We start from the raw sequence: 8491 nt of genomic DNA, 5'->3' as shown, positions 1-8491 counted from the left end.
TCAAAGTATGAAGAGCAGAAGTCGAGGAGTTGCTTAAAGGAAGTGGTTTAACCAAAGTGGGAGTGGCAGAGTTAAATAAGGATTCTGTGGCATGAAATCCATTTGCAATAAGAAAGTGTAGAACGGTTTCGGAATCATGATGGAAGGTGATTTGGTCTTGAAGTCGTGGAAGATGTCGGTATGGAATTTCCACAGGTAGGTTAGCTCCTGTGAACAGGTTGGCGGTTGCGTGATATTGATGAAATTTCTATGAAGAATTCTACTTAATACCTGGCACGAGGTCGAGTACGCGATTGTGGCTGATAATTTGGGATGTTTTATGAAGTCTAACAAGAGGTTTCGAGAGATATGGCGGGTTGACAGTGCGAGATCATGGTAAATGAGAGGGAGGAATCTTTGTGGGTTCTATATTATGTGATGGTAGCTTAAGGCTAAGTAGGGGAGCCCACCATCTATGATTGGATCGCGTGGTTGTTTGCCTGTGCGGTTTCAGGTTATCGGTGCATTGGTGGATTATTATGACTAAGAAAAAAAAATATCAGGGGTAATTCGAGCAAAGAACTTGATGGATGTGTGCTATACTTTGCCTTATCGATTTAGGTGCAGGTTTTGGGAAGACTCAGAGTTTATGCTTCTTGTGGATGTGATGTACAATGAAACTAATTCATTCGGTTGTTTCTTTGTAGTGTTCATGTGCTAACAGAGTTGTTACATCTCGCGTTTTCGTACGTTAACGTTTAGTCTTCAGTTAATCGACGTAGACTTGGGGATGAGATTATCTTGAGGTTAACATATTTATGCTATTTATAACAAGCGATAAGTAAGTGCCATGAAGGGCAAAGGGTACCCGAATTAAAAAAAATGAGTTTCGATTGAAGATTGTCGATTTGGGATAAAATACGGTACGAGCTATAATACCCGATATTTATGGACTCGTACCATACAAGGTACCATATGACCGTGATAGTATTATGTATAAAGTATATTAAAAATGAGTAGCATTTTAAGTAATTTGAGAAAATTCTTAATTATGTGGGTGATTGGTTAATTATCGGGTAACGGGATATTGACAAATTAATTAATAAATTAGTGGATAAAGATTTAAATCCCCACCCCACCCCCATGTGGCAGCAAGCCACTTCCTAAAGACATGACTCTTAGTTATTGTTGATTAGGTGGCAAACAAATGTGTTAGTTACAAAGACACTTCATCTCTAACATATTCAATACAAAATACCTTACAATCAGATGCTAACTTCATTCTAACATTTTGAATACAAAGACACTACAATCAGATGCTAATTTCATTTCTAATATTTTGAATACAAAGACTACTATCAGACGTTATCAATTCCTACAAGTTTTCAACAAAACTTCTTGCAACCAAACAATTCCAACAGGAATTATTGGCACCTTAGCAACATAAAATTTTGCGGTTCTAAAGGAGTACGGTGTAACCTTTTTCAAGAACATCATACGGATTTTTTCCTACTCCAGGTATGTTAAGGCTATCCCTTCTTTCTTTTTGGCATGATCCAAATGATAGAAAAAAAACGAGCAAACGCACAGTTTTCATAAATGACTCTATTCATAGAAATACTAGGGGTCTCTATGTTCTTGATTTCCCTATGTGACATATTATTATATCTTCTGTTCATGGGTCTCAGAATGATACGCAGTTGATAAAGTTTATCCGAAAGGAATATTAAGATTATTAACATATTTTCATTCATTTAATTCATTTATACATGTACATTGACCCATGACCAGATGACATTATATACGCATATTTATATGTATACATATGTATATGGGATATGAGAAAAGGTTACTGCGTTATATACGCACCACCACCTGATCAGTTGGCATATGTTGATGATTTTGCCTACAGTGACCGAAATCATATGATGGGATGCCCTCAGAGGCTTGATGATGTTATGTATACCTATACCCATGCATGACACGACATTTGTACACACGTGCATGACGTTATAAATGTTTCAGGATTTACAAGTAATTTAGACTTACAGGTGGAATTCTTTATTCCATGTTTCATCGATGTATTCTATGTACTAATTTTCGTGCCTTACATACTTAGTACATTATTCGTACTGACGCCCTATTTCTCGGGGCCTGTGTTTCATGCCCGCAGGTGCAGGTAGGCAAGCAGACGGTCCCCTTTCTTAGGGTCCTTGATCAGCGAGAGTTGGCGTGCTCCACTTGATCCGGAGCTGCTTTTGATTTTGGTATGATATGATTGTATACATATATGGGTATGATATGACCCAGTCCCGTCCTTGTACAGTTGTATTTTCTATTAGAGGTTTGAAGATAGTTATGTATAGTTAGATAGTATGTGGCCTTGTCGGCTTCCAATTTTGGGTATATAGTTGTCTATAACAGCCTTGCCGGCTCGCCCACTGTATTCCGTATGTATATGTACATATTTATTTTGGATATGTTTCCCTCACGTACGTTATTTATGATTATATCTTAAACGCATGCTTAAGGATATTGGACATGTAGAATTCGGGAACCCGTCGCAGCCCATCGATTTGGGCCGTGACAAGAGTGTTGGAGTTTGATTATACTCAGGACCAGGTTAGAGTGGGTGACTCCCATTAGTGGTTCTAATGGGTTCAAGGATGTAAGAGCGGTGTCTAAGGATTTTGGGTCTGTTATGTAGTTAAAGATCGAGTTTTTGCAGTGGGTATTAAGACAATGTGATCTCGTGATTTGGGTCACTCGGGATGAGTGTTGATCGAGTTTTGTTATGTGTTTGAATGGAACTATTATTATTTCTAAGGCGGGTCAAGAGTAAATTGGAGAAAGTTGGGTCGGCTGGTAATGGTTTGAATCAACGTGATTGAGGCAATGATCAGTTCCTTCGGCGTGTTAGTGTTATACAGGTGATTTGTAGCGGTACGTGCGGGCTTGACAACCATTGTAATTTGATTGATTTGGGGAGGTATTTGATTCTAATGGCCTTATTATGTGTAAATGGATCCGGGAAGATTTATGACGGTTTAGACCACGACTCGGGGTTTGTATTCTCTGCACTTACGAGAATTCAGTTGTATGTTGCAATGGTTCTTCTAAAATGCGTTAAGTGAAAGGGATTCTATACAATGAAGTGTTTATTCTATTAGTAGTTCAGGGGTTATGAGGAATTCTAGTACTCTCGCATAGCGGCGCGATAGGTGAAGTGAGCGGCATGGGAATTGGAAGATGACGATCAAGGTTGCGGTTCAGTGTTGACAAGAATGTCGTGAGCTCGGATTAGCAGGAAAGAATTCAGATGTTTAGAGTAAGCTAGAATTTTCTTTAGTGTCACCTGAGAACGGTGTCCTGTGTAAGAGGCTTTGTATATTAATTTGCAGACTCTTGGTTGGCTTTAAAGAATTAGTACTGTTTGTGGTATGGAGATGCAGACCTTTCTACCTGGTGCGGAAGGTCGTGGGAGCATATCCTACGGGAAAATTGTATAAGTGTGACCTATTAGTCACTTGATTGTTAGATATTGAAACCAAGTATGAAGATTCTGGTATTGTCACTAATGTGAGAGTTTATGCCTGGAAGGCGCTCTAGTCCTTTGGTTGTGAAATGTGGGAGTTTGTTCCGGATTGAGACGACTTTATTATTCGTACATATATTGTGGTCCCGTGTGGCTTGTAGTATTATATGAGCAGGATGTCTCTCGAGATACAGGTCATTCATTGCACCTTAGTCGTGCTTGGGTTTTGTAGCGTAGGGCTCTATCTGTCTCTCCAAGGTAGTATTTTTGCACTTGGCGTACTTGTGGCCGATATTTGGTATTTCATAGGTATAAGCATTATGGCTTGATGGGTATTTACTTATTTATTGTTATATGTGGATCGGGTGGCACGCCGCCACGAGTACGTTGTTTGGATCGGGTTGCACGACGCAATGGTATCATGTGTGGATCGGGTTGCACGCCGCAACAGTGAGATGTTGAGTACGGTTCCCTATATTTATTCCTGTGTATTTGGTTTCTCATTCTTTGAGAAGGGTTCATAGCATCTGTTCGGTCATTTTATTCGTTACGCGGGTTGGGTAATTCTTTCCTAGAGTTCATGTTTCCTTATGTATCACATTCGAGTTTGTAGCTTGTTGGTGCATTGATGGCGTCATATGAGATTTTTGGCAGTGATTGAGATGGCTTACTGCCTGAGCATCTTGTACTGGGTGGGACAAGGTTATTGGACCTGGGATCAGTGCGATCGGAGTTATGAAAGGTATATTAAAGAACAAATAACGTTATTTGGTTCAAAATGAGTTAATGGTTCCTACCAGGAGGAGAGACTCCATGATTTATTGCTTTGGTTAGGTGGTTATGAGTTTCTACACATCTCTTCCGTCGTGACAGTATCGCGAGAGTTGGAACATGGCTTATATGTGTTATGAGGTATACTACGGGCTTCGGGTTAGTGAAATTTCAGCTGTTGTGCTTGGATGAGGCTGCCTTGGGCAAATGAGTTATGCGGCGCATTGTGTGATGTCAGCATGGGTGCATGATCATGTTTTGGTATAGTGTGTAATGACTGGTACGAAGTTTGTATGTTAGAATCAGGTCTTGTAGAGAAATTTGGAAGCTGAAATTTGGTTATAAGGCTTATTGACTAAATAAATAGTAGAATATTCAATCTGGCTTGAGCTAATGTATTCAACTGGGTTATGGTGGCATAGGTAGGTGCACGAGGTGTTAAATAGTGATTTGGACAACTCCGGAGCTGTCCTTAGCACGTTCAAGGACGAACGTATGTTTAAGTAGGGGAGAATGAAACGACCTGACCGGTCATTTTGAGCTTTAGCACGTCCTCCGATGGTTTGAGGCCTTGATTACCTTCACTTCAGGTATTATGACTTGTATGTGTGGCCAAAATTAGATTTCGGAAAGTTCAGAGTTGACTTAGAAAGAAAATTCTAATTTCGGAAGCTTTAAGTTGGAAGAATTGACTAAGGTTTGATATTTGAGTAAATGACCTCGGAATCGGGATTTGAAGGTCTCAATAGGTTCGTATGGTGATTTCGGACATGGGCATATGTTCGGGTTAAGTATCGGGTGGTTTAGAAGCATTTCGACGCTTATTATCAAAGGTTGGCATTTTGAAGGTTTAAGAATTTTATAAGTTTGGTTTGAAGTGGATTTTGATATTATCGATGTCCGTTTGAGGTTTCAAGCCTTGGAATATGTTCGTATAATGATTTGTGACTTGTGCATAAAATTTAAAGTCATTCCGGATTGATTTGGTACGTTTCGGCACAAGATATAGAATTTGGAAATTTGAAAATTTATAAGTTGTTTCGAGGCGCGATTCGTAATTTCAACATTATTTTGCATGATGTGAGGCTAAGTTCGTATTGCAATTTGGGACGTGTTGGTATATTTAGTTAAGGTCCCGAGGGCCTTGGGTGGATTCTAGATGGTTAACAGATCGATTTTTGGACTAAGGAAATGCTGGGATTTTCTTGGTTGCTGGTGCGATCGCTTCTGCGTAAGTTGGGTCACAGAAGCAAGGATCACATTGCAGAAAGGAGGAAGGTTGTCTGATGGCTCGAGAGAAAGAGATGATCTTCAAGGAGGCTTAGAGTTGGTAGCAATCTATTTGTCCATGTGCTACAGAGATGGATTTTTATTTGATGCAACCTTTGTGTAGCGAAGGATGAGGAGGGACATGGTGGGAGGTGTCTCGCGGTGATTGAATTGTTATCAGGTCAAGTATGCACATCAGAGGTCAAGAAGTTTCCTAAGGATATGGGCTAACCGAAGTGGGAGTGGCAGAGTAGCATATGGATTTTGTGATAGGATAGCCACGTACTTTGAGGAAGTTTAGGGTGATTTGGGAATTGTGATGGAAGGTGATTTGGTCTACGGATATTATTTAGGATGTTGGCTACTGTAATGAGGGATATTGAATATGGCAAAGAGGAGTTCGCTTGAAATGAAGAGGGATGTGAAGACTTGATTATCATTTTTGGATGCAACGTGACTTTGAGTTTGGAATGTATTGTCGGACTTTCAATTGATGTTTATGGGGAATGAACCGACTTTTATGGCTGGCGGACGAGTGTGGGCTTCAGAGGGTTTACTAAATTCGTGGTAGTTGTAATCGATGCAGCGTCATTGGAAGATATCGGTATGGAATTTTCATATGTGGGTTAGCTCCTGTGAACAGGTTGGCGGTTGCGTGATGTTGATGAACTTTCTACGAAGAATTCTACATACTACCCAGCAGGAGGTCGAGTACACGATTGTGGCTGATAATTTGGGATGCTTTATGAAGTGTCTAACAAGAGGTTTTGAGAGATCTGGCGGGTTGACAGTGCGAGATCATGGTAAATGAGAGGGAGGAATCTTTGTGGGTTCCATATTATGTGATGGTAGCTTAAGGCTAAGTAGGGGAGCCCACCGTCTACGATTGGATAGCATGGTTGTCTGCCTGTGTGGTTTCTGGTTATCGGTGCATTGGTGGGTATTTGGTAATTCGAGCAAAGTACTTGATGAATGTGTGCTATACTTCACCTTATCGATTCAGGCGCAGGTTTTGGGAAGACTCGGAGTTTATACTTCTTGTGGATGTGATGTACAAGGAAACAAATCCATCTAGTTGCTTCTTTGGAAGTTTTCATGTACTAAAAGAGTGTTAGAGTTTGATTATACTTAGGACCAGTCAGAGTGGGTGACTCCCAATAGTGGTTCTATTGGGTTCAAGGATGTAAGCGCGGTGTCTAAGGATTTTGGGTTTGTTGTTTGGTTAAAGATCAAGTTTTTGCAGTAGGTATTAAGACAATGTGATCTCGTGATTTGGGTCACTCGGGATGAGTGTTGATCGAGTTTCGTTATGTGTTTGAATGGAACTATTATAATTTCTAAAGCGGGTCAGTAGTAAATCGGAGGAAATTGAGTCGGTTGGTAATGATTTGAATCAATGTGATTGAGGCAATGATCAATTCCTTCGGCATGTTAGTGTTATACATGTGATATGTGGCGGTACATGCGGGCTTGACAGTCGTCGTAATTTGATTGATTTGGGGAGGTATTTGATTCTAATGGCCTTGTTATGTGTAAATGGATCCGGAAGAGTTATGATAGATTAGACCTCGACTCGAGGTTTGTATTCTCTGCGGTTATGGGAATTCATTTGTGTGTTGCAATGGTTCTTCTTAAATGAGTTGAGTGAAAGGGATTCTAGCCAATGAAGTGTTTATTCTACTAGTAGTTTAGGGGTTATGAGGAATTCTAGTACTCTCACGTAGCGGAGCGATAGGTGCAATGAGCGGCATGGGAATTGGAAGTTGAGGATCAAGGTTATTGTTCGGTGTTGACAAGAATGTCTTGAGATCAGATTAGCAGGGAAGAATTCAGATGTTTAGAGTAAGATGGCATTTTCTTTAGTGTCACCTCATAACGGTGTCCTGTGTAAGAGGCTTTGTATATTAATTTGCGGACTCTTGGTTTGCTTTAAAGAATTAGTATTGTTGGTGGTATGGAGGTGCAGACCTTGCTACCTGGTGCGGAATTTCGTGGGAGCGTATCCCATGGGAAAATTGTATAAGTGTGACCTATTAGTCCCTTGATTATTAGAGATTGAAACCAAGTATGGAGATTCTGGTGTTGTCGCTAATGTGAGAGTTTATGCCTGGAAGGAACTCTAGTCCTTTGGTTGTGAAATATGGGAGTTTGTTTCGGATTGAGATGGCTTGATTATTCGCACATGTGTTGTGGTCCCGTGTAGCTTGTGGTATTATATGAGCAGGATGGCTCTCGAGTTGCAGGTCATTTATTGCATCTTTGTCGCGCTTGAGTTCTGTAGCGTATGGTGCTATCCGTCTCCCCAGGGTGGTATTTTTGCACTTGGCATGCTTGTGGTCAATGTTCGGTATTTCATAGGTATAAGCATTATGGCTTGATGGGTATTTACTTATTTATTGATATGTGTAGTTGGGTGGCACGCTGCCACGGGTACGTTGTTTGGATCGGGTTGCATGCCGCAACGGTATCATGTTTGGATCGGGTTGCACGCCGCAACGGTATCATGCGTAGATCAGGTTGCACACCGCAACAGTGAGATATTGAGTACGATTCCCTATATCTATTGCTATGTATTTGGTTTCTCATTCTTTGAGAAGGGTTCGTAGCATCCATTCGGTCATTTTATTCGTTACGTGGGCTGGGTAGTTCTTTCCCAGAGTTTGTATTTCCTTATGTATCACATTTGAGTTTGTAGCTTGTAGCTTGTTGGTGCATTGATGGCATCATATGAGATTTTTGGCAGTGATTGAGATGGATTACTGCCTGAGCATCTTGTACTAGGTGGTATGAGGTTATTGGACCTGGGATCAATGCGATCAGAGTTATGAAGGGTATATTAAAGAGCAAATATCGTTATTCGGTTTAGAATGAGGTAATGGTTCCTGTCAGGAGGAGAGACTCCATGATTTATTGATTTGGTTAGGTGGTTATGAGTTT

Source organism: Nicotiana tabacum, chromosome 12 (assembly GCF_000715075.1).
Source record: "Nicotiana tabacum cultivar K326 chromosome 12, ASM71507v2, whole genome shotgun sequence".
Lineage (NCBI taxonomy): Eukaryota > Viridiplantae > Streptophyta > Magnoliopsida > Solanales > Solanaceae > Nicotiana > Nicotiana tabacum.
Note: the sequence above shows the minus strand (reverse complement) of the source record.